Source organism: Girardinichthys multiradiatus, chromosome 5 (genome assembly GCF_021462225.1).
Source record: "Girardinichthys multiradiatus isolate DD_20200921_A chromosome 5, DD_fGirMul_XY1, whole genome shotgun sequence".
Classification (NCBI taxonomy): domain Eukaryota; kingdom Metazoa; phylum Chordata; class Actinopteri; order Cyprinodontiformes; family Goodeidae; genus Girardinichthys; species Girardinichthys multiradiatus.
In genome coordinates this window covers 17,235,303-17,262,620 of record NC_061798.1, presented here as the reverse complement: position 1 = coordinate 17,262,620, position 27,318 = coordinate 17,235,303, and the positions used below count along the sequence as shown (strand labels likewise).

At 38.6% G+C, this 27,318-nt stretch overlaps 1 protein-coding gene and 1 long non-coding RNA gene across 2 annotated transcripts in view; both read right to left on the bottom strand.

The window, feature by feature from the left end:
• The window catches only part of ctnna2 (catenin (cadherin-associated protein), alpha 2), a 466,961-nt gene extending 453,251 nt beyond the window's left edge, over positions 1 to 13,710 (bottom strand). Inside the window, exon 1 of the mRNA XM_047366904.1 lies at positions 13,358 to 13,710. The gene's annotated coding sequence lies outside the window, so the exon portion shown is untranslated. The remainder of the gene's footprint in view (positions 1 to 13,357) is intronic.
• A 10,609-nt stretch (positions 13,711 to 24,319) lies between these two features.
• LOC124868787 lies at positions 24,320 to 26,810 on the bottom strand. The gene is made up of 3 exons (XR_007038383.1): positions 26,557 to 26,810; positions 26,141 to 26,235; positions 24,320 to 24,759 (listed from the first exon to the last, which is right to left on the bottom strand). It is a non-coding gene; the product is annotated as an uncharacterized LOC124868787 (long non-coding RNA).
• Between the last annotated feature and the right edge of the window lie 508 nt (positions 26,811 to 27,318).

The window sequence follows — 27,318 nt, the reverse complement described above, 5'->3', positions numbered from 1 at the left end:
AAGTTAACGAATTGAAATGTAAGTTTTTCTTTGTTGATTAGCTCCTCAGAAATCCCAGTATGTGTTAAATAAATGTTAAATTCCAGATTTTCTTTCCCCAAAACATTATGGTTTTATTTATTTATTTTTTGTAGCATAAAATGAATATGTCTTATGGTGACACAAAATATATTACCTACAAAATTACTGAGCTGTTTCCATCAAGGATAACTAAGAATGTTTTCCTTTTTTTTCTCTGATTTATTTTATTTCAACTATCAATACAAGTAAAAAGATAGAAACTTGTCCACAAGCATACAAAATAAGATGTCCGAAAATTAGTAGGTAGAAGTAAAACTTATATGTTCCTACTCCTTTCTAAATTTATCATATTAAATCTAATTAATTTAATTAAAATTAACCATTTTTAAGGTCTTAATAATTTACAATGCAAGTCCATAATTGTCATAATGGGGGTTTTTGATGGACCAATATGCAGTGAAGAAGTCCAGAAGCTCGAGGTTTGCAGGTAAGACGAGTCTTTAATGCTCATGGCAGGAAAAGACAGGGTAGCAAACACGCACAAGGAGGAACCAGCGGGGAACAAAGGAAACAAACGGGCTTAAATACATGACTGGACAGCAGGGGAACCAATGACAAACGTGACAAGACAACCAGGGGAAAACACAGAACAGGTGTGGGCTTGGGGTGCAGGGAGACAGAAAACAAAGGACTAGACCAGGTAATAGAACAAAAATTCAAGCTTGTATGACAATAATTATTGCCAATATTTGTTTACAATCCAACTAATATGTACAAAGACAATAATCCTTTTACACCATTTACTCCCCAAAAATGCGGGTTTGGTTGGTTTTTTAAACTAAGTTATATTTGTGCTTTGTTTCAACTCATTGATCAGTCCATTCCACAGATCCACCCCGCACATAGATTCAAATATGGTCATCTTTGTGGTAACAACTCGTTGTTTTTGAAACTCTGTCTCTCCTCTATGATTGTGGCCCCCATCTCTGTCAGGAATCATTCTTTTAGTATTACCTGAAAGCAATTTGTCTCGTGCTATAAACGGGATTTGTGATGTTTTTAAATGTAGCAGATCCCCCAAGTTTCAACGCTTGTGACTTAGACTGCAATGGTTAATATGTTGAAAATGGATAAAAAATTTATTTTTTCAGGTTGAACTTGGTAAAACCAGCTACTACTCGCATACATATGAAATGAGGTGACCTCTGCTCCTAAAGTAAATTATAAAATGCCTTCTTAGAGCATAGAAGTCTAGAAGGAAATATTTTGAATGCTGTGGTTAAAGTTCAAATTGCTATTTGCAGGTCAAAAATGTATTATAGGAAATCATCTACAAATGTTTGATCAGTGCCTTTCAAACATTTGTTATTTAATTAAATTTTAGTTAGCTTTAGGCTTTATTTAAAATTTAAAAAAATGTAATCGGCTCAAACAACAGCTATCGGTGCTTCACTAATGAAATCTAAACTGAAGTGAGACAGAGGTAGTTTTATGTTATCCTAGGTGCTTAAATAGAAGGCAGCTGGACTTCTTCTCTTGTTTCTTAAAGGAAGTGATTCATGTGACCCTAAATGCTGCTTCAGTGTGATTGCCCTAATAAAAGCTGGGAACTCTCAGCCCCTGATCAGAACTGAAGCAGCAGACAAAAGGTGAAATGTTTTAAAGAAACAAGAAAAAAAAGCACTTAGGATTGTGCTGGGTGACTAGGAACCTACATCTACTTTTACATTTTTGAAGATAGGGGTCCCTTCGGTTTCCATCTCACTCTCTACAAGCTGTTACAGTAAGCAAAAACTGCATCATCTTGATTTGCCCCTGTGGTCAGCATTCAAATGTTCAAAGTGAGGAGAAGTTGGGCAGTCGCCTAATAACAGAAAAGTTAATTTATCAAGACAAGGCACACAAAGTGTGGGGGAGGAGCTGGCCAAGTCAGAGAGGTGTTAAAGCCTGAGAGAAGTTAGATTTTAGAAACACAAAACAAGTTACATCAAAGAAAGCAGAGCACTCCCTGACCAACATACAAAGAAATAATGTGAGAAATAATTTTATATATAATAGCTTTCCACTAACAACATGTTGGCGTGATCCTGAATGGCTAAAATAACAGAACAATGAAAGTGCGAGGGGGGATGTGGACCCAAATTAATAACAGTTCACTTCATTGCACTGTGACCCGCTCATTTCTAAATGTCTAAAGTCGCACAAACAAAGTTAACTACAAGCCATTGTTAGTTAGATTTATCATCACATTATAGACAGTAGGCTTAAAATGGTCATAATAATTATGTTAAAATGGTAGCACTTAAAAATAACATTGTGTGTGAAGTCTGAAGTTATTAATGATGTTCCTGAAGAAAAGTGTGCTCCAAGCAACTTGAACACATCGGTTAAAATCTTTACCTGCCGTTCCAGACATGAATAATGCTACTTTTATAACATAATTTGTGACACAAATGATCAGAATAATAAGTCAAAGAAATAAGCTTTCTCTTACTATATACTCATCATTATGCCAACCAACTACAACAAGAAAACAACTAACAACAACAGTTTAGTCAAACTCATGTTTTAGGAGCTTGTGGCATTTGTGGGGGTCCAGGGAACAGTCATCATTCACACTGAGGCTGAGCTGTTGGCAGCAGCGTGGGATAACACCACAGCATTTTTACTCTTAATTCTTTGGAGAAATTAATGAAGTCTGTTCTTTGATCATTATACTTTCCACCTGATACTCCTAAAACTTTATTACAGGTGATTTCCCCCTTTAATTAAAGTTCTTAGTTGCAAACAGCTATTTAGAGGCATTTTTTTTACCAAATAGACAGGGAACGAACAGGATGTGTGGCATAAAATAGGAAAGTGCATCTGCCAGGCTTAATCATTTCTCATGACTTAAAGGAACACTAACTTTTTTTTGTTAACCATTCTGAAATGGTACAACTAAAATGTTATAACAAGTGGTAGTAAAATGCCTCAGGAACAGCCAGGTGGACATTTGTTAAAAACCTGAAAGATACCCAGTGCACTGACAGAAAACATAAGGTACATCAAAATATTATTATTAACAAATTAGTAATTTTCTTGGGTTCTCTAGCAAACAAGAAAGCTGCACAATGACATTACCATTCCATCTACTGCAGAAAAACTCAATAGAAGAAGAAGCTACAATAAAGTATTCTGAAATGCCAGTGGAATGTGAATATTACAGGAACGTGTTTAGCAATTAAAGACAGAAGAAATCAGCTAGGAAAAAAAAAAAATCTTTTGAAATATCTTTATTCAAAGAAACCATACAAACTAGTTTTAGTTCACAGCAATAAGTGTTCTTCAACCTAAGAGATTTTCTGAACTTTCAAAAGTGAAGTAATTAGCTGTGCTCGAAGTGTCCTCTTAAGTGGACATTTATTTGAGCTGCGTTAATGTCTTAGTCTTTTTTCTGGTGGACATCTCTCTCTCTCTCTCTGGCATTGCACACTAGGTAATGTATTTGAATACACTTCCGATGTGCTTTCAAAAAGTCGTATTCGTGATTTTATTCCTGTTCCTTCACCTATTGTTGCTCGTTTGACTCAACATACTGGAATATTAGTAGCTTCTTGTGGGCTACTTCTTTAAACCTTATATCCTGTTAACTTTTAGTTTAGTTGTTGAGTTTTTTTTGCACTTAAGAAATCAGCTTTGAAAAGTGAATCCTGTGGTGTCATTAAAAGTACTAAAATACTTGATTGGTATGTGAATGTGTTCTGGGAAAATGTTTCCTTTGCCCCTAAATAAAGTGAGGAAATATCACAACAGGTGTATAAAGTTAAACGGCAACAGCTTTTCTGTACAGCCGAATCTCGCCAGAGCACAAAACTGAACTGTCTTACACACTGCCATGATAAAGTGAATGTGCAAGTAAAAATGCTGTATGTTGCAGTGCATAGCCATGACTCTTTAAAAAGATGAAAACGAGTGCAGCAAATAAAATCAAAGTATTTATCTAAGGCAAGTCATTGCATTAAAGAGAAGAAAATGTAATGTGAAATTACAACAGAACAGTAAAAGATGCATCGTTGATGTCATAAGCAGTATCCACTGAACCAAGAATAAAGATTTCTTGTGAATTCATGTAAAGGAATAATTCCCTGAAATTTTAAACTGACTTTAAACACAATTTTGGATTTTGCATGTTAGTTATAAGACAAAAAAGGAAGCTATATATGAAAAAGTCTATATATATGAAAAAGCTATATATGAAAAAGTCACAGATAGACAAGATCTTAAAATACCAAGTTGTTTGTCTTAGAAAGATTGACTCATAAAAAATTGATAGCTGATGCTCTGGACTTCCTACTGTGTCTGTTTGAGCATAAACATTGGCCACAGAGTCTACCCTTTCATGGATTTTCCAATTGAATTCACATAATAAAACAGGCCAAATAATTGACGAGGCATAACAGGATGTATATGAATAATCTGGCCTTCCAGTGGCTATCAAAAGTTTATCTAATTTCTTTTAGATTCAAGATTACAAGAAGCTGTTTTGAGAAGGAGGCTTCTGCCAAAACCTAATGAGCCATATAAGCAACTCTCCAAACCAAATGACCAAAGCAAATACAGCATAAATGAGATTTGAGACAACAACTAAATTCATAGCACAGCAGATCAGTGGAACATAAAGGAAGCATCTTCTATAACATGTATTAAGTCAACTTCACATGCACACTGGGGAAGCTGCTCCTTTTTACACACACTTTGAACACTGCGGCCTGTACAACGGTGCGGCTAATGCATGTTTTCTTTCATGCCGCCAAAAACATTTTGCCTGGTAACAGTAGACCAATGAAATTGATGAGTAGTTCAAAGATGTCCAATGAACTTGTGTGATAAATCAAGAGCACTTTAACAATTCAATTACCAGTATTGTAAATCAGTCATTTATATTCACCCTCATCAAGGCTGGACTGCTGCGTGATTAAGGGGACCGGGTGCGTTCAAGTGAGAGCCTCAACGAAGAGGCTGAAGTGAGTGGCGAGATCCTGAGGCTGTTCAATTCGGACACTGAAGAAGAGGACTTTGATGGTTTCAGTGCGCAGGAAGAAGATGAAGAAGGCAATCAATGACTTTTAACCTGGTAGGCTGCAGTTAGGAGATATTGGAATGTTGTTCGTGCGCTGTTCAGTAAAAAAGCATTAGCAACGAAATTTGCGTGTTACTGATAAGCTACGTATATTTAAAGGTAGCCGTGTTAGCCACTGTTCTTTATATTACCATACAGATTGAGTTAAAAGTTAAAAAGTCACGTGTAATATTGTATACACGGCGCAATTATATTCTAGAATTGCGCTGCTCAAGGTGGCAGCAGGTTGGAGTAGCTCTGTTACTTTTGATTCTGATTTATTATTTTTTGGGAACTATTCCTCTTGTGGTGGATACAGTTGATTTTTTTTGGATGACTGTCCACTCCAGTGTCGGATGCTGTGCAGCTTGGAGGAGTTTTCTTAATACTTTCTATTTTTGGACATTTGTTATGATGCATTACCATGGCAACGGGGTTGTTTCTTACAACCGGGAGCAGCTGATTAATATCTCAAATGCTCAAATAATACTTCAGCTACAACCCCAAATCCCTGATGAGTTGAAAAGGAGACACCGTGGATGCAGAGCAGGAGCTAAGAGAAGAAAGAGAAGGAGGAAGTTCAAACCATCTCTTCCGTCGATTTTGATGGGCAATGTGAGATCGTTGGGAAACAAGTTGGATGAACTCCAAGCCCTACAAAGGACCCAGCCAGAGTACCGGCATGCAGTATCATGTGTTTTACTGAGACATGGCTGCAGGATCATATCCCCGACTCCAGCGTCTCTCTGCCGGGCTTTTTAACCAAACGAGCAGACAGAGATTTAAAGAGGAGCGGCAAATGTAAAGGAGGTGGACTGGCAGTACTTGTGAACAACACATGGTGTAATCCAGGACATGTTACTGTAAAGTGTCATCTCTGCAGTCCAGATATTGAACTGTTGGCAGTAAGTTTTCGTCCATATTATTTACCCAGAGAGTTCACCAGTGTTATTTTGGCAACAGTTTACGTTCCACCTTCCGCTGTTGCTGACACTGCATGTGATGCCATCAGCTCAGTTGTTGCTAAGCTACAGACACAAAACCCCAATGCTTTTGTGGCAATTTCTGGTGATTTTAACCATGCTTCACTCTCTTCTACACTTCCAACGTTTCAACAATTTGTCAGCTGCTCTACCAGAGAAAACAAAACATTGGATTTGTTTTATGCAAATGTCAAGGACTCAACATCTCTACAGCAAGACCTCCTCTAGGCAAATCAGATCACAATCTTGTTTTTCTCTGCTCGAAATATAAGTCCCTTGTTCAGAGGCAACCTGTAATAAAGAGGACTTTGAGAAAATGGTCACAAGAAGCTGAAGAAGCTCTGCAAGGTTGCTTTGAGGCTACAGACTGGGACGCACTGTGCCAGCCACATGGAGAGGACATCAATGCCATGACTGAGTGTGTAACCGACTATATAAACTTCTGTGTGGATAACATCATCCCCACCAGAACCGTGAGATGCTTCCCCAATAACAAACCTTGGATCACCACTGACCTGAAGGACCTGCTTAACAAGAAAAAAAGAGCCTTCAGAGAGGGAGACAGAGAATTATTGAGGATTATACAGAAGCAACTTAAAGTCAAGATAAGAGACAGCAAGGAGGTGTACAAGAAGAAGCTGGAGAGCAAGCTCCAGCAAAACAATATCAGAGATGTGTGGACAGGGATGAAGAAGATCACAGGCTTCAAGCAGAAGGATGATCAGACCGATGGAGGTCTGGACAGAGCCAATGAACTGAACACATTCTTCAATAGATTCAGTTTAGAAACAAGCTTTGCATCCTCCTCTCCTGCTCACAGCCAAACAGACATTCCATCTTCCTTTGACCCACAGGACCCACAGCTGTCCAGTAACACCTCACATTTTTTATCTTCCACCTCAGCCCTAGACCCTTCTGCTTCTACATGTTTGCCTTCAACCATATCAGAAGATGCTGATGCTCCCTTTGCTTCCCACTTCCACCTGTGTGTCTCAAGAAGTCAGGTCAAGAGACAACTGGAGAGACTGAATAGGAATAAGGCTGCAGGTCCAGATCATGTCAGCCCTAGAGTCCTGAAGGCCTGTGCAGAGCAGCTCTGTTGGATTCTGCAGCAGCTCTTCAACCTTAGCCTGGTCCTGAAGAAGGTTCCGGTGTTGTGGAAGACCTCCTGTCTTGTTCCGGTACCAAAGAAAACTTTGATTTCTCCAGTGCATTTAATACAATCCAACCTGATTTGATTTGTCAGAAACTCCAGAAGACTCAGGTGGAGGCCTCAACAATCTCCTGGATCAAAGACTACCTGACAAACAGATCACAGTTTGCGAGACTGAAGGGTTGTGAGTCTAACCAGGTAGTCAGCAGCACAGGAGCACCACAAGGGACTGTACTCTCACCATTCCTTTTCACTCTGTACACCTCAGACTTCCAGTACAAGACAGACTCCTGTCATCTGCAGAAATACTCGGATGATTCTGCAGTCGTGGGGTGGATCAGAGATGGACAAGAAGCTGAGTACAGGAAGGTGGTGGACCACTTTGTGGCGTGGTGTGGAAACAATCATCTCATTTTGAACGTGACTAAAACAAAGGAGATGATTGTAGATTTTAAGAGAAACAGGAATAAGTCAAAAACTATTTCTATCATGGGAGAAGAAGTGGAGGTGGTGCAGGAGTATAAATACCTCGGGGTTCACCTGGACAACAGACTAGAGTGGAGATGCAACTGTGAAGCCATCTACAAGAAGGGACAGAGCAGACTGTACTTCTTGAGGAAGCTTAGGTCCTTTGGTGTTTGCAGCAATATGCTGCATATCTTCTATAAGTCTGTTGTGGAAAGTGTGATCTCTTCTACCATCATCTGCTGGGGAAGCAGCATCAGAGCCAGGGACTTAAAAAAGCTCCACAAGCTGATAAAAAAGGCTGGCTCTGTTCTGGGGACTCCTCTTCTTTGATAGCCTTCTTTGACTAAAAGCTAAGTATTTCTGACATTTTTCTTTTTAATTTACTGTAAGAAGAAGATAAGATCCATGCAGTTTAAGAGTTTGACATTTAATTAAACATCTCAACCGGAAACACCAGATTGGAGCTGCACAAATCGAAAATTTATTGTTCTCGCAAAATCACTATCTTGAAAAACTATCTGGACTGCAATACATCTTAGCTAATTATTTAAATATAATGCATTCAGACTGTCTATACCAGTAATATATATATATATATATATATATATATATATATATATATATATATATAGTATATAGTAATGAGAATGCTGTGGAGAATAACACTTTGTAGAAACTATATAAATGTTCATGGGCCCTTTACTGGGTGTTGTGGGTGCATTTTTGGAATATGGCAAATGCAGATAACTAGAGTTTTCAGATCATTAATTCTTCCTTCCCCAAAACTGCTCCTGACAGTATTGTATAAGCACTGCTGGATCATCTACTTAATTGTTCATCATTATACAATATGTTTTTGTCTTCCAACAGTCAAGCGTGGGTATATAACTGGCATATATCTCAGCTAATTAGGCATATTAGGCAGTTAATTAGGCACATGCTATAGTGGAATGATGAAACTATAGTAAAACATTATATTATGTTAAAAAAAAGTGTAAAAAGTGTGATATTTAATACACTCATGAGAATGTTTGAAGCAACAGAAATTCTGAATTTATTAAAAAATAATGTAATGGACATGGAAGCTATCTGTAAATTGTTACCGTGATGCTTCTATTGCCTCATCTCCTAAAAACTATAAAGCACATGCGCACAAGTCTGATTAAAAACCAGCAGCTAACAGCAGAAACAATCCTGTTCCATTTAGAGGGGGAACCATGACTACCTCAGAGGCATGCTCTGTGGGTTTCAAGGTAGTCTGTCCATAACACTTGCTCTCCCAGGAGACAGGAAACAAAACACTCCTGGCAGTCATTGATTGCACAGTCTCACCCATAAATTGCATCCTTTCCTTAAAACTGACTGAAAGAAACGGGCCATCTACCTCAAATGACATGCAGTAGCTGATTCAGAACATTTAGATGATTGCATAAAGATGACTGTCAGGTCCTACAATGATTGCACCAGGAAAGTACTGACATACCAGCAAAACTGTCTCTTCAAAATTATGATTTTGTTTAATGAAGAACAAATCGTCTTGGAGTTTCCACTTTGTCAGAACAAGCAATTTAATTTTCATTACTTATTCAGAGTGTATATTAAGTAAACCCATTTTAAAGAATATAGTGATAAAAGATCAATACAAATTCATACCGGCCAAATATGTTTGGATGTTTAGCATTTAACGTCGCTGTATAACAGCAGAATCCAGCACTTAGATCAAATGTACAGTAAATTTATTAGATATATATTCTGAAAAGTAAAACATAACCTGTATAAATTAGGGTCTCGGGCAGATGGTCAGACAGTGATTAAACATATGCAACTATCTCCCAAAGGGCGGTAGAGAGTCTGTCCAAGCTTGGCAGCCGGAAAGCACAGCCTCTCCCTTGTCTGCCTCTTGTCAATATCTAGTAAAGGACATATTCTGGGCTTCACAATTGCTCGCTAAAAGAAATATCTAGACAGTTTCCAAAAACTACTGACACCCCATCAGTTTTGATTGCCATTGACTTCCTATTGAGTTTGACACTCCGAAATAAAACAGTTGTATATTTTGTCTTTAAAACCGGAATTTTAATTTGTTTAATCATAGAGAAGGTACAGTTTTAGCCCTTGTTTTACTGTTTTAGTGATATAATGTGGTTTGTTTATTTCTTCATTTTAGTTAGTCTGCATTTTGTTCCAACATGTTTTTGTTTTTTTTGTTTTGTTTTTTTAAACGGGCTTGATAAATAAACTGACACTGACAAATATTAAAATATTTCTTCGTTCTCAATTAGTTACTTTTTTTTTTTCGGCACTAGTGGCCTTTATTTTTATTTTTTTGACAGTAGGCAGACAGGAAAGAGGGGTAGAGAAATGGGGAGACATTCGGCAAATGTCGCCAGGTCGAGGACTTGAACCCGAGACGGCCGCTTTGAGGACTGTAGCCTCCGTATATGGTCGAGCGCTTAACCCCTACACCATCAGCGCCACGCCTCATTAAGTTACTTTTAAGCTTAAAAAATAATAAAATATAATGTTTAGAGTTAAAACCAAAAATCTGCCGGTGACCGGAACAGGCCAATTTTTGGCTTGATAGGAGACTGGCCAGCCGGAGAACCAACATCCTGATCTATTGCAGATCAATGACAGCACTATACGCAAGTGCAACCAAGTCAAACAAAAAACAACACTCTTTGCTGTGGATGCAGTTACTGAGGGAAGAAGTTAACTATTTTGAGTAAAAGTAAAGTGTTTAAAAAATAAGAGACAGCACAAAAGGTGAAAGAAGCTATTTTAAAGGGAACTACGACATGTCAGAACATGCTGGGACACAACTCCGTTTGATTCAGGCTGAAAGAGAGTAAGAGAAAGCAAGACTTTCATAAGATAATAGGAAGGCTGAAAAATGAACAGTAAAGTTGGTCTGTATTCTCCCTTTGAGCTTTTAAACTCTGTCTGTCATGGAACATTCTGGATTTGGATATGTTGGCAACCTTTTGGGAATCTCAAAGTTAAGGCAAGGATCTACACTATGTTGTCAAAAGTAGTCTGCTTTTACATGTCAATGGTAAATGACCTGCACTTGTGTAACGCTTTATTAAGCCCCCAGAGACCCCAAAGCGCTTTACACTACAAGCAGTCATCCCCACAGTGACAGTGGTATACTACATTGTAGCCACAGCAGCCCTGTGGCAGACTGACAGAAGCAAGCCTGCCATACAATCGGCGCCACCGGGCCCTCTTACCTCCACCAGAAGGCAAGTCGGGTGAAGTGTCATGCTCAAGGACACAACGACTGATATGGACAGAGAAGTGGTTCAAACCAGCAACCCACCAATTACAGGACAACTCCTACCACCTGAGCCACAGTCGCAAGATTTGACATATTAAAAGTCAAAGCACTTTGACATATTATTCTTAATTTATAAGGTCCAATTTGTTGATAGAGCCACCATTGCCAGCAATAGCAACTTTAAACTATTCTGTAAACATCTTCCCAAAAGTTTGCGTTCATAGTTAGATGAGAAAACCAGAATTGCAGCCTCTGCTCTAATTCATCCCAAAGGTGTTCAAGAACGTTGAGGTCAGAACTCTGTGCAAGTCCGTCAGGTTTCTCTACACTAGACTTTATTCACCTGCAGCCATGGCAGTGATTGTAACACCACAACGATTTGGTGGTGTGGCCCCATACCTTTGGCAATATAGTGTATTTCCCCCTCAGGAATACACATGAACACTGGTTTTAGCAATGCTAGCCATGCTAGTATTTGCTAATATAAGATGCTAAAGCCAGTGAAAATATCAAATCCATAACCATTTGTATTTGTTTATAAATTAGTAACACCCAGTTTTACAAATGTAAATAGGCGCTCATGGCAAGAAAAATATATTAAAAGCTGCTATAATAGCTCTTTAAAAAATCAAAGCAGTCTGGATAAGAAGAGAGAGGGAAGCCATGGAGCAGTATGAAACTGAAGGGTACAAACTAGGGACTTCTGATGATAAGCTAACACTATTTCATGCTAGCTTGCTATATTGGTCATATACACAATAATACCAGAGTAAGACTTTTTTTTTTTTTTTTTTTTTGTATAGTTTTTTTTTTAGTAATACAGTAAGATGAGATTTTTTGAGAATTGGAGTTATACAAATGAACTGAATTGAAGCTATTTTTATTGATTGTTGAGATGGGTAAAAATTATTTTCAGCATGTTATTTTTTATTTATTTATTTATTGTTAAAAAATTTAGTTCTACATTCTCTTATTCCTTTTTGGGAAATGCCTACATTATTTTCAATCGGAAACAAACTTTTTGGTTGAATCTAAAGTCTGCCAGGGCTTTAGCCTTTTTTTTTTTATCTTTTTTTTTTTTATTATTTGCAAGTTTGTGTCTCAGCTTTAGTTTGTCCACTGCTGCTGAATAGAATAACCACCATAGCGAGCAAGGGAGAAGAAAAGCACACAGAGACGCAGACAGGCAATGTCAGGGAGGGCGTGCATGCCTTCTTGCCTATCATGAGCTCATATGCTAAATTCAGCTATGCAACCTCTACAACCCCATCGGATCTTGGTTCTCCAGTTACAGTGAAGGGAATGTGGCAGACTACACTGGGTCTGATTCCAATTCCTGTTGTAACTGTACTGTACAGTGTCGCCGAAGTCCACTACGCTGACTGATGGAAATAAGTTCATTACAACATGCAATTCAAAAGATTTCTGAACTGCTGAAACACTTTACAGCTCCGCAGAAATTATACTTTGCGCTATAATATATAATATCGGTGACAAAACCCCATTATTCTGCCACTTTATGTGCATACTCTAAATCCAGTGGTTATAATCACGTCAAAGCTCTCAGCTTTCTTCGTCGTGTTGTTTGACCGTGCTAAAAGCGCTCATTCAGACTCCGCTCTAAAGTAAGGGTGAGGCATGTAGCATCAGTTTGCCACTTCACATTCTCGACTCAAGAAGCAAGATGACACAGTGGCTAAACCAAAAACACATGCGGTAAATTCAAATAACTTTTCTATCAACTACTGCAGAAGAGAAGCGATGAACCCCAGAGTCGCTATAACAAAGAAGCAACATTTATGGACGATGAAATTAGACTAAAAAGAAAACTAAACGAGGACAGGAAGACGCCCGAACTGCACTTCTATTAAGACATTGGGCACTAATTAGTAAGTAGCTGGTGAATAATTAAACAGCCCTGAATGCAACTGTGCGAACGCGGATTTACAAGCACAAGTGCCCGGTGTTGGTTAGCTTAGCCGCAACATTAGCCTAGCAGCCTGGCTCATCGTTGCCCGACAAGCTTTCAGCACCGGGGCTTACTGGATAGCAGCTCGGGCGTGGGGAAACGCTGAGATTTCCAGCTAACGGGACTACACCAGCTCAATAAATAAACGCCATGCCACCCTGTAGCACACGTGTGAAATCTGAAGACTTTCTTTGCAGCTATATATTTGATAGTCCCGCGGGGAGGCTGTGATACAATGCTGAATGAAACAGACGGACCTCGCCTAAGCTAATGTTAGCTGCAGGGCTCCGGTCGTCAATCGGTGCAGCGACTATAAAGCCACAGGCTGCTAGCAAAATAAATCTTTCAGCTCATAAGCCTTTTCTGCCAGCTACGTACGCACCTTTAACCGTAAAAGATAACTCCTCTTGCAGGTCCTCAAACTGTGCAGCAGCAGCAGCAGCAGCGTCTGGTCTCACTGAGTGAACTCCGAAAGAAAAACGACGTCCTCCTATTCCGTTAACCTCCCCGGAGAGTAACAATCGGTTCAGTCCGGACGCTCTCCTTAATCTTGTGGTGCTGAATCTGACGCTACACGCTTCTGTCGGTGTGTCGGAAATGCCTCTCCTCCTCCCACGGTTGCTGCGAAATAATGACTCTATCCCAGCGCTCCAACCACAACAATGAAGCAGGCAGGTGCGGACGGGTGATGCGCTAGTAACGGCGAGCCTTGCAAAATAGTGGCCCGAGTGGTCGTATCCAGCGTTGGCAAATCAGGAGCGTCTCTCTCTGTCTCTCTCTCGCTCTGTGTCGTTGACGCATGCGTGATTCTTCAGGGTGAGCAGTGAACAGGATTTTTGAGATCTGCCACATTCTAGAAATGAGGAGATCAGTTCTCACAGTGGACTGTGTGTAAAACTAAAATAGTAATGTATAACTCTGTTTTTACGCAGGAAAATATACCGAGACTAAAAACTGAAAAACGTGCAATATGTAGAGGCATCCCGATACATTAGAAGGCCATCCAAATGTTTACATTTATTTAAAGTCATTTTAGAAATTCAGTTCAAAAACTGAAACTCGTTTATTATATAGATTCATTACACATTTTCAAAAGTCTATTTCTGTTCTTTTTGGCATACTATAAATAGATAATGAAAACTAAAAATCATGTTTCTCAAAAAAAAAAAAAAGAAATTACATAAGACCAACTAAAATAATTTGGATTTTCATTAAAAAGATATCATGTTATGGCCTACAAGTTTTTGGTTAGATATTATACAATCTTGTTGTTTAAAGGTGATTCCCACATTTAGAACAATATAAATTAAACAAAGTTTAGATATAGTTTGTCACTTGTTTTACAAGTGATGCACAGTGACATCCAAAAAGGCAAAAAGAAGGCATAGGGCAACGATCGCAACTATTTTCAGTTTGGGTATTTGTATTTCACTCATTGCTCTTTCCACTTTATTCTTTAAGCTGCAGCAAACCTTTAAACTCTATGTGAGAACATTCCATGATTTTGAGAGAAAAAAATAGAAAACTAATTAAAACACAGGAAAGTATTTGTTTTGAGGACCAGGACAAAAGCCAAGTTCTTCTAAAAAGCACGACCTTGTTAATGCATTCTATTAAAAAGTTTTTCGATAGTTCCCGAAAGCCGTTGCATCACCTGCTACTGCCACAGAAAGCGATCGCCAGGAAGATAAGCTTAAATACTTTGTGTTTTGTAAAATCTTGCAGGGGAAATTCTCACTTCATTGGCAAGATCTGTTGTTATTGTCAGTATTTATATTTAGGTAAAACAAATTACGACTGGATAGGATTTAAAAAACAGACCTGCAGAAAACACAGAGAGCTACTTGTCAAGACATCTTTAAAAGATTGCAAGTAAGGGTGGTTGTTTAAAACTTTGCTATTTTGAGTTAATTCATTGTTTAAGACAACTTGAGCTTTCTTTGTCAAACTTTCTTGCAATTTCTTTCAGTTGTTCACATTTATTCTTAAAAGAACTGCAAAGCTCTTCTTTTGATGTAGGCTCGCTTTTAAAACAAAGGGAACATAAAGTCTATTTTAGTTGCAGAGTATGCATCCATGGAATTCATGTTTACTCAAGTGATTAGAGCTATAAAGTTAAACAAAACAAAAAAACATTTTTTTCTTAGTCTTTTATACATGACTCCTAACTCTTTTATTGCTATGAAAACATCTCATCTTGTTCATACTATTACATATAAAACTTATCAGTTAATCTTAAAGGACTGTTATAGTCAGCCATCATCAGGTCATCTCCCTGGACAGACTCTAAGTAAAGTCCAGTTCATTTAAAGAAGCTAGAATATAATGAATGAAACTAAAGAGCTGTGTTCTGTATGAGAAAATTTGATTACCTTCAGTGCTGTGCTAGTTTGACCTTTGAGACTCTATATCTAAGACAAAATCATATTTCAAAAGAGAACACATTTAAACCAACCCTAAAATAAACATTTCAAATGTGAGGGTAATAACAGACAGTCGGTTTGAAAATTACATATCCAAATAATATATATATTAACAGAAGCCTGTCCCATTTACACAGATTTCTCTACCTTTGGCAAAGTAGGTTTCAGTCATCTGTTCCTCAAAAGGTATGAAAATAAGGAGAATACTTGATGAATGAATATTTCTGTGTGTCCATCAATAACTACATAGTGTGTTTTTGTTGGATTTTCAATTTCCAATTTTATGTTCTTAAAAACATAAAATAAAATGCTGTCTTATTTTTAAATCCAAATTCTGGGTTTTGCTGTTAGGACCATGTCGCGTAGTTTTATTCAAACACATGGGGTAAAACTTGTGAACCAGTTTATTAGGAAGGACTGAAAGAAGCCTCCCCATTTTCACAGGACACCATTCTGAACTCTGTGGTAACCTCGCCAGATTTCACTAAATCTCTTCTACAGGACTAAACAAGAAGTAGCAAGATGATGAATTTATGCTATATAATCAAGTCATCATCAGTGGGTTGGGTTAGCAACTTTAGTTCACTCTAGAGATTGAATTGGTTAACTTAACGCAGCATTAGATTTTTACCTGCTATGTAACTGGCTTCAACATTCACACTTCATAAAGTAACTTCAGCCAAGTTATCTTCCAATTGTGTTTCAAAATCATTATTTGTTTTAGATGTAATGATTTAATAATAAGTTTGATTTTAGAATTTTCAGCAAAGATGTACTGGGCAGAAAAAATCTATGATTATGATACAGTCTTATAAATCAGTACAAATCTTGTTATCTAAATTCCACAGTCCCTTATTCAGCTGATTAATGATTTATCTAATGTTTATCTGTAATATTAAGGCTATTTATCTAATTGCCTTAATATTACATATTATTACATATTTCTTACTTTAACAATTTTTCTGGACTGAAAAACTCATGGAATGTTCCGTCAAACACAAAACCCAACCTTGTTGTGGTAAGTCAACCCAGAACAGGGTTGGTTTATATTTGACATAGCTGGGCTAGCACAAAAACCCAACTTTCTTTGGTGTTAGCATAGAAATTTGAAATGCAGAGTGTTTCAATCAATATGGTTAGTTCTCTTATGGTGTTGCTGAGCCACACAGTTGAACCGACTGATTCTGACACTGCATGACAAGACTATATGAAGAAAGCAGTGGTTTTTTTGGGGGGTATTTTGCAAAATTCTGGTATTTGCTGTTTTGAACTCATATTGAAAACACGTCTTCGGAGATTCCTTAGCTCATCACTGTAAGAGAGAATGATACAATTTCAGGTCTTTGAAAGCAAACATTTTATACTTGTTCATTAAAACAGGTTTGAATCATCCAGTTCTTGCGGGTGCTTAATTACAAATTCAATTCAGTTCAAAAATACTTCATTAATGCTGAAGGGAAATTAAATGTTGTTATAGCTCATATTATACAGGAGTCTTCAAAGAGCCGTTGTAGATGCTGATCGCTGTGGGCAGGAAGGATCTACTGGAGCAGTCTGTCTTACAGCAGATCTGAAGAAGCCTCTGACTGAAGACACTCCGTTGTTGTACAACAGTCTCATATAATTCAGTGATGTGACTGCATCCATTAATTGGCTGCAGATCATGCATTACTCATCTACTTGCAAATAATGTGTTAACCTGATTGTGCTGAATTTAATTAACTTTTAGGTTAATCTTGTTAGGTAGCAGTTGCAATCAAAGTATAGATAATAATGTAATATACCTAAGTGAAAAATGTTTGAATTTCAGTCATTTTGATTTAACTCCATTGATTTCTTTGTGTGTGTGTGTGTGTGTGTGTGTGTGTGTGTGTGTGTGTGTGTGTGTGTGCCGCCTCTGCTTGGTTTATCAGTGCGTCGCAGTTACAAAGCTTGTTAGCAAACTGCTTTCTTAAGAATTGTTCTCAGATGCATTCGAGCTTCACTTTTTGTGAGCATCTAAGCTGACACAGCTTGTAGAGAACAAAACTACACTGGGAATAAACCTATCTTTGAGTTTGACAAGTTGTCAGCTTACTCTATTGTGTGTAGTTCAAGCCAAAAACACATTGTGCATTTAAAGACAATAAATATCTTTTTGTTTGCAGAATGTGCAGATTTCCTCTGAGATTTGAGGTGAGAAACAATGTTCATCTAGTTTGTATTTACTTTGATGTATATCCACAAACCCCTCAAAGTGGAGTTTTTTTGCTTTTTTTTTGTAACTATTAGCTATTTTCCAGGGACTGTCATCACCACATGTCCCTGCACTGGCTTTTCCTGCTCTTTCACAAAGGGGTCACTGCATCAATCTGCTGTCCTTAAGAGCTCTAAAAAAAGAGATCAAGTTTTCATATCTCCAAGCCCTCAAAATCCCAAGCTTTATCCTCAAAGAGAAAGAATTAATGACAGGAAAGGGGATTGAGGATACAATTTCTAAAAAACAAATGACAGAGGAGGTTTGTATCACATGAGGAAATTGATGTGTTGATAGCTTGTTGCTCCTCTCTATCATTGTGCAAACATTATTCACATTGCCGGAATCATGAGTAGCCACTTTAAATGGCCTTGCAATCAAAAGCACAGCTACTTTGAGACGGAAAATGTTCAGGCAAAAGCTCTTCTTCCAGCACTTTTAAAAAAAGCAAACCTTAAGTAATTTCAGGTTTCCCAAAGAAGACTGAGAATACCTTATTGACTTTGAGAAACATGGTGCATAGTAAATCGGTGTATCTACTTTTGCAGACAATGAGAACCATTGTCAAAGGTATTGGCAAGAACATAATGCCAGAGTTTGCATGTAAAAACAGCATGCAGAGATTTAGGGGGAATTTCCAATATATAGAGGCAAAACAGAATACACTTGAGGTGTTTGGGGAAATTCATAAGGGTTGGACTGTGGTTGGAGTCAGAGCTTCAAGAGCCACCACACAGACATATTCAGGACGTGGGTTAAAGTTGTAGTCTTAAGCATGTCTTGAACCAAAGACAACACTGAAACCATTTTACCTGGGCTAAGTAGAAAAAGGACTGGACGATTGCTCAAAGCTCAAGTCTTTTTGGTGATGAAAGTATATTTTGCATTTCACTTTGACATTGAGGTCTTGGTTTGCAATAGAAGCAGGTCAGAAATCCAAGTTGCTTGAGGTCCAATGTAAAGTTTCCACAGTGATGATAATTTTGTAATACCTGATTTGATCTGGATAATAGACACAGTCCACCCAGAACTGTTGCAATTTTCTCACACTAATATTAACACACCATATTGAAGTTGTCAGCAAGTTATATGTTTAAATGTAAAACTCAAATAAGAAAAGTGTTCAAACTTCACCAATTGGAAAAAAAGATACCACAGCATCTCTTTGACTGAACTTTATTTATGTTAATAAGGAACAAGATTTTTATCCTCTATGTTCTTTTTTCCTCTGTTCCTCTAGAAAGTGTCTTCCTTGCCTGAAACTTTTACTTTGCTCCTTTTGTAAGATGAATTGAAAAAAAAAGAGATTTTACAATACTGTCTTCTGACTTCAATGTCTTTGATTACGTTTGAATTCTCACACCACTTCACATGATCCTTCTAGTGAGGATACAATCACAACTGCATCGGCAGAAGCTAGACAAAATAAAAGAAATCTGTCCAGGATATGTCAAGAAAAACAATTCAGTGTTTCTTCCTTGTCAGACTGTATTAGGGCCTCATCACTGGTTTTCTGTACTCTGTTCAAGATTTCTGTCGTAACTATTTCTGCTAAAGAATTTCTCAGTAGCTGAAGTCATGAATCAGTCGTGGATTAAAAACTGTTCGTGATTTAAAAAGGGAAATTAAATTAATCCTTCAGACAACTGCCAGGAATGATTTATTATAACTGGGTGTGAATTATGTTAACTCTCCTTCTCTTTCTTCTCTATCAGATGGATTTCATGCAGGAATCTTTCCCATTTGCCAATTTTAGTCCACCTAGACATTAAGCATAAGCATATTCTATTGATCAAATGTTGTTGTTATTGTTTAATTTGTCACAGGCAGAATATCTGCATTCACTAATGATGCTTTTTCCCGTCTTTTTCATTTTGTCGTTCAGCTACTTTTATTTAAGAAGCCATCTTTTATCATTACGAAGGGTTTTGAAGTCATTTTACTGAAAATGTTCAAATGCCTCCATTAGCAAAAAGCTAATGTTCCAACACTCCACTAGCTTTTTTAAAGTGGGTTTAACTGCTTGGTTGGTGAAAGTGTCAACTAAAAAGCATTAAAACAAAATATCTGTGGAATACATTATGCTTATCTACTGCAAAGACTATAAATGTGCAAATATCAATTCCTTCAGGGGTTGAAACTCTAAAAAATTTCAGAGTTTTAGATTTTGCTTTTTTACTCACACTAGCAATCTAAGGAAACCCTTGAAGGCCCTGTTTATGCTTCAGTGAAAACAGTTATATTTGTGAAATGTACTGTGGATTATTATGGATCTGGAGCGGAAGTGGCATATTTGTGATCAGGCTGCCCTCTCTGCATCACCCTACAGTTGGCTTTGTGAGCCCCCAGGGTTGTTAGGAGTGTGTGGACTAGATAAGCATACAGCACATCTCCCAGAGAGGCACACCTTACAATAGGATTTACTGTGGCAGTGTTATAACAGCATCTGCCAGTCTTTTCGTCTTTGTGTTTATGAATTGGAGGCTTTTATACCAAACATCAACCTTCTAAATGATACCATCTGTTTGTGCTCACTCTGTATAAGGAAACGAAAGACGTGTAGGTTTTTTTTTAGACATTATATGTGTGCAGGAAATAAAGCTAAAGGATTTAATGAAGTGTGCAAAGTTTAAACGATGACTCTAAGAGAAACCCGCACTAAGCATGTTTAATCTTCAAAACAAATTAACTTGAAGGTGGCTCTTTTATAGGATCCCTAACAGCACGCAAGAGAGGTCCCCTGCTTATATAAGCAATTCTGCCTCCAGCTTCTGTGTAGTCTCCAAGATCTTTTAAAGATTTATAAAACACTTTGGGCATGACATTAAATACAGGTAAGAAACAGCATTGATTTGTTTGTAAGAATAACTGGATAAAGTGATTTGAACTATGAAGTAAGTAATTTAATTCAGCGCGTCTATATTAGGAGATTTAGAGAAAAACAGATTAAACTTTGAATGGTCAATATGGAAGTCTAATAATTTTTCCTTTCCATATACATGCATCACATGATCACAGTTAAAATTCAGGGATTTGCTACGTCTGATCACTCCAGTTTCTATAAAATGTCACAAATCCAATGCCATGCACGATCTTTTAAAAACACACTATCCCTACTGAGAATTTAGGAACCTTGGCCTCTGCTTCATGGGATGAGATACTATTTTTGGACGTTGTGCAAATATAAACACACACACACACACATCCATGTTTTATTATCTTTATGAGGACTTTTCGGTTACTTCCATTGACTTCCATTCATTTTCCGTGATTTTTAGTGCCTAACCCTGACTCTAACACTAACCCTAACCCTAACCAGTTAATACCTAACCCTAACCCTAACAATAACTCAATTCATACCCTAGTCCTAACCCTAACCCCTGTCCCAAGAACGGAATTTGAAAAAGTGAGGACCAGGAAAATGTCCTCACTTTATCAAAATGTCCTCACTTTGCGATTAAAATATCCAAAAATTGTTCTCACTCAGCAACAAGTACAAGAACACACAGACACACAAAGGATAACGTTATGTTTCCTATATAGTTGTGTGTGACCCAAATGCCTTAACAGGTTAATTCAATTCAATTCAGTTTTATTTATATAGCGCCAATTCACAACACATGTTGTCTCAAGGCACTTCACAACAGTCAGGTACATACATTCCAATTAATCCTAACCATTGAACAGTGCAGTCAGAGTTAGTTATTTATTCAAATTGGATAAAAGGTTTTTCTGTCTAAGGAAACCCAGCAGATTGCATCCAGTTAGTGACTTGCAACATTCCTGGTGGGACTTGCCTGGAACACCTCCCGAGGAAGGCGTCCAGGAGGCATCCAGTATAGGTGCCCGAGCCACCTCAACTGGCTCCTCTCGATGTGGAGGAGCAGCGGCTCTACTCCGAGCTCCTCCCGGATGGCCGAGCTCCTCACCCTATCTCTAAGGGAGTGCCCAGCCACCCTACAGAGGAAGCTAATTTCAGCCGCTGGGATCTGGGATCTCGTTCTTTCGGTCATGACCCAAAGTTCATGCCCATGCTGGTTTGTATTTTAGTTAAATTCTTTTTTTGTCTGTTTCTATAATCACATATCTACCAACATGTCATTTCAAACTCCAGACATGTCTACTTATTGAGCTGAGTAAAGCTTAATAAGTATGACTACAGGGGTTGGACAATGAAACTGAAACACCTGGTTTTAGACCACAATAATTTATTAGTATGGTGTACGGACTCCTTTTGCGGCCAATACAGTGTAAATTCGTCTTGGGAATGACATATACAAGTCCTGCACAGTGGTCAGAGGGATTTTAAGCCATTCTTCTTGCAGGATAGTGACCAGGTCACTACGTGATACTGGTGGAGGAAAACGTTTCCTGACTCGCTCTCCTCCAAAACACCTCAAAGTGGCTCAATAATATTTAGATCCGGAGACTGTGCAGGCCATGGGAGATGTTCAACTTCACTTTCATGTTCATCAAACCAATCTTTCACCAGTCTTGCTGTGTGTATTGGTGCATTGTCATCCTGATACACGGCACCGCCTTCAGGATACAATGTTTGAACCATTGGATGCACATGGTCCTCAAGAATGGTTCGGTAGTCCTTGGCAGTGACGTGCCCATCTAGCACAAGTATTGGGCCAAGGGAATGCCACGATATGGCAGCCCAAACCATCACTGATCCACCCCCCATGCTTCACTCTGGGCATGAAACAGTCTGGGTGGTACGCTTCTCCGGGGCTTCTCCACACCGTAACTCTCCCGGATGTGGGGAAAACAGTAAAGGTGGACTTATCAGAGAACAATACATGTTTCACATTGTCCACAGCCCAAGATTTTCGCTCCTTGCACCATTGAAACCAACGTTTGGCATTGGCATGAGTAACCAAAGGTTTGGCTATAGCAGCCTGGCCGTGTATATTGACCCTGTGGAGCTCCTGACGGACAGTTCTGGTAGAAACAGGTGAGTTGAGGTACACATTTAATTCTGCCATGACTTGGGCAGCCGTGGTTTTATGTTTTTTGGACACAATCCAGCACCCGAACATCCCTTTCAGACAGCTTCCTCTTGAGTCAACAGTTAATCCTGTTGGATGTGGTTCGTCTTTCTTGGTGGTATGCTTACATTACCCTGGATACCGTGGCTCTTGATACATCACAAAGACTTGCTGTCTTGGTCACAGATGCTCCAGCAAGACGTGCACCAACAATTTGTCCTCTTTTGAACTCTGGTATGTCACCCATAATGTTGTGTGCATTTCAATATTTTGAGCAAAACTGTGCTCTTACCCTGCTAATTGAACGTTCACACTCTGCTCTTACTGGTGCAATGTGCCATCAATGAAGACTGGCTACCAGGCTGGTCCAATTTAGCCATGAAACCTCCCACACTAAAATGACAGGTGTTTCAGTTTCATTGTCCAACCCCTGTACAACGCACAAGTAAAACAACAATTTACCTTTCGCAAAAGCCCCGCCCCCTTAGTTACTGTTACGACGCCCGTCAAGCTTTCTGTAGCCAACGGAGTGTTAGCGCATGTCATGACAGGGATAGCTTGTTTACCAATGCGTGTTAGTGACTCGTTTTGGAGAAATACTTGCACGATATCCTCCAGATTGAGGCAAAAGGGGTTACAATATGCCGTGGAGGGTTATATTCAAAATATTACAATACGTAATGAAGGGGACACAACAATTCTCGAGGTTAAAGCATACCGGTCTCAAGCAAAATCGGAGAAGCCCCATGACCTCTACCTCAAATGCAGCCAGCACACCCTTTTGGACCAGTCCTGCTCCTGCACTGCAGAGTAAGTTCTCTTTTTTTATGTTAGTTAAGCAATGTATTAGTCAAATATGATTGTTACCTGTAGGTTATCTAGCTAGCTAAACTTTCATTATTGGCTAGCTTGTTACTCTAGGTTTATGGACATAGCTAAGGTTATATGTTGAAGCGCTCATGTGCAGTTCCTTTAAGTAGCTATGTACATTATTGTCAAAAGTGTTAAAAAAGTGGTTATGCTAATGTTGTCTTAAAACAGGTCACCAGGTTTTTGCTCTCATATTGTGGGCCTTATGCACACCGTGGACCTGTGCCGTGCCAGAAATGCTGACATCTCCAGCACAAGCCAGTTCCAGCAGTGGCACAAAGCTAGGGGGAAAAAGATTTACGGACAACCTGTAAGCAGTGTGGTGGTAGCCAAGGCCAAAGTCAACCGCGAGCGGAAACCCATCATGTCCAGTTTTATCCACAATAAATATGTTTTTTTTTTCTCTTCTTCACATATCCTTCAGCAACATTGTCAATCACATTTTTCAGAATGTATTCCTGTGCACTGTGTGACATCAAAGACAAAACTCACTTGTGAATGTATTTGTTATAGGAAAGAGTTAGAGACAGGAATGTATAAGCTACTGAGGGAGATGTCAGATGCACCCATAAGCTACATTACAGATGCCTCTGCACCAGAGGTCAAAGTTGGAGGCTGGAAGTATGCTGTGGGGTGCGGTTTAAGCCACCAGGCGAGATGAAGCAGAGAACATTTGAGCAAGCCAGTCATTATCAAGTAGCACTCCTTGGTGTTGTGCAAAATATTTTTCCCCTTAGGTTTGTTGATGTTTCATGAAAATTGGATTTTACATATTCTTAAAAGGTGCTTATGTGATTAAAAAAAGAGAAAAATAATCTTCATCATATAGTATCCAGAAATCTTTATTTCTATAGCACGATCCATAGCTCATGTCAACAGAAACAAACAGCAGCTGGCTACGAAGGGGCATCTCAGCAACGTTCCAATCATTGCGTTTGTATGTTAGGGGTATTTTTACTTGAGCAGTCTGTGGATCATTTGGGATACCAAATATTGTGCACAGTTGGTTGAAGCATTTATATGTAAAGCCTGTACTGTATTCCAGCATTTTGGGGATTTTACTGCTTTCAAGGAGTTCAGGTGTCAGACTTTTCTTTATGAGTGTGTCAATTTGTGCCTTAAGGCTTTCTATTTCAGTTTCTTTTAATGTCAATTTCATGTTGTTGTTTTCCTCTTCTAAGTTCTTCTCCTTCTCAGTGATCTGCTCCTCCTCAGGCTCTCTTTCCAGTTGACATCCAGGGAGTTGGGGTTGCCCTGGACTCTGTGTAAAAGAAAAGTTGCATAATGATATTTATTTATCTCTCACTTTTTACAGCTGCCACTTATTAGCCAAATTGGCCCTGGAGCAGCTTCTGTCAGCCAACCAGATGACTTTCCCAACTTTCCTCTGCCATGCCAACCCACCAGCTTCTGCACAGTTCTTAATGAAAGTGCCATGCAGCATTACACACAACTGAGCATTTCATTGACTGATTCTATAGCTCTGGAAAGAGAAACCAGAGAACAGAGCACAAACAATTTGTGGTTCAATGCGAGGTCTCCCCGAATTACATCAACATCTTATCTGCTCTAGAAGAACAGACCATGTAAAACTTGCTACAAGCTTAAAGAGTGCAGAATCAGTACAAACAAAGGCCATGAAGAGAGGCGTAGAACAAGATCCCATACCAGCCATACATTACACCAGGCTCACAGATAATAAAGTGTATCCATGTGGTTTTGTTGTAAATCCTAATACCCCACATCTTGGTACATCAACTGACTGTAAAGTGATAGAGAAGGGAGGGACTGAAAGCCCAAACTATGGGCTTTTAGAAATTAAGTTCCCTTCTAAGAACAGCTTCACAGAGCTACCTTTACAAGCAGGCAGATGGTACCAATAAATTAAAAGTGTCAGGCCCACCATTACCAAATAATGGGGCAGCTTGGGCTCACAGGTATGTATGTCATGGTGTGATTTCTTTGTTAAATGTGAAGAGGACTATCACCTAGAAAGAATACACTTTGATGTTGCAAAATGGGAACCAATGAAGACCAAGCTTGATGTATTTTTCTTTGACTACTATGTAACATGCCAGTGAGATAAATCAGTTATTTTTCATATGAGGACTTTTGGATGTTGTTCCATTGCATTTAACAATGTATGTTTGTTTCAACCTCTGAACAAAGTGAATGTTATAATAAAAGGAAGGAGATGCACTGTCAGAAATTTATTTCTGCCTATTTCATCATTTAGCACAATACAGAGTTTAATGAGATTGGGCAGGGTTACACTCATTTTAAAACGGTACTAATTAATATTATACATATCACTCCCCACAGTCATCAACATGCTGTTGAGTCTCTTCAGCATCATCAGTGCAGGAGCTGGAGCTGGAAGCATTCAGCTCAGCAAAACCTAATCTGTAAACACATTTTGTCCATGATTATTATTTATTTAACCTGCAAGTTGGTAAACATAATCTTATTTACATTGCCTTAAGTGCAATAAACAAGCATTCAATCCCTATTCATTGTCTATATACCAGTTGCTCTTCAAAGTGGTGTAATGAGAAGTGCAACTTATAAGCATTCACTGTTCATTCTACCTAACTGGTTAGTGCAACCCTTTTTTCAAATAAAATATTAGCATGTAGACCTACCGATGTTTGGGTGGCTTTCGACAGGCTCCGAGCTGCTCCCTAGTCTGGTTCAGCACATGTACAGCAACTACAGGGTTGGGATACTCAGGGGTAGGCTTTCCATTCACGAAATGTTAAATAAAAGATGAAAACAAAATTATTTCAAGTTGCTTGTTAGGAGGCTAACTTTATGTTAGTTAGCTAATTACGTTTATGTATTTAAACTGAAAAAAAAAAAACGTTAGAGGGTTCTCAACATTGAGAGCCAACACGACAGTGAACATCTACTTAGACATTTACCAAAGTTAGGTAATGGACTTACTAAACGTAAGAGGGTAATCTTCTGGCAATAATATCCTAAATAATACACAATATTAACGAATATTATTCATAACCGTGATATTATCACCTCTAGAGCAGGACAATAGTTGCCTTACCTTTGAGCAGACGTACGTATGCTTGTTAATTTTCGAGACATTCAGCTGGGAGTGAGGCCTTCCACACCGTTTTATCCATTGTAGGCACCGCTCCAGTTGTGTTTTCGGCTTTGGGAAGGGATGAGAAACACGACTCTCCCAGACAAACTCTTAGGATACCTACTGTCTGATTTACATAAACCTTAGGCGCATCGCTTCACCATCTTGGGGAATGTCGGACCTAGCTTACATAGCTAGAAATGCTAATGATGTGTGATTGGACAAGGACCGTTTGGGGGCGGGGTTTTGCGACAGGTCAATTACTTCATCATTATTTTTAAGACGTTTTTCCTGAGGTTGGATTGACCCACAGTACAATAACGCACTACAGGGAGAGTGAAAACTCTACTTAGAACTAATTATATTGAACAATTACACTATATAAATGCCATGCTCTCAACACTGCAGGTTGGCTGATGAAACAAGTAATGCAACCAAAATTAGCCTTGTAAGTTTAAAATTATAACTAAAGGTACACCTAATGGGGTCCTTGGGGGATATTCTGAAATAAATATATATATATATATATACTTAAAAAAAAAAAACATTTAGCACTAGTCACCTTTATTTTTCAGTATTTTTGACAGTAGGTAGACAGGAAACGGGGGCAGAAATAGGGGGATGGCATGCGGCAAATGTTGCCGGGGCCGGGACTTGAACCCAGGACTGCTGCGATGAGGACTGAAGCCTCAGTGGGCATAGCAGTCTTTAGGAATAAATCTA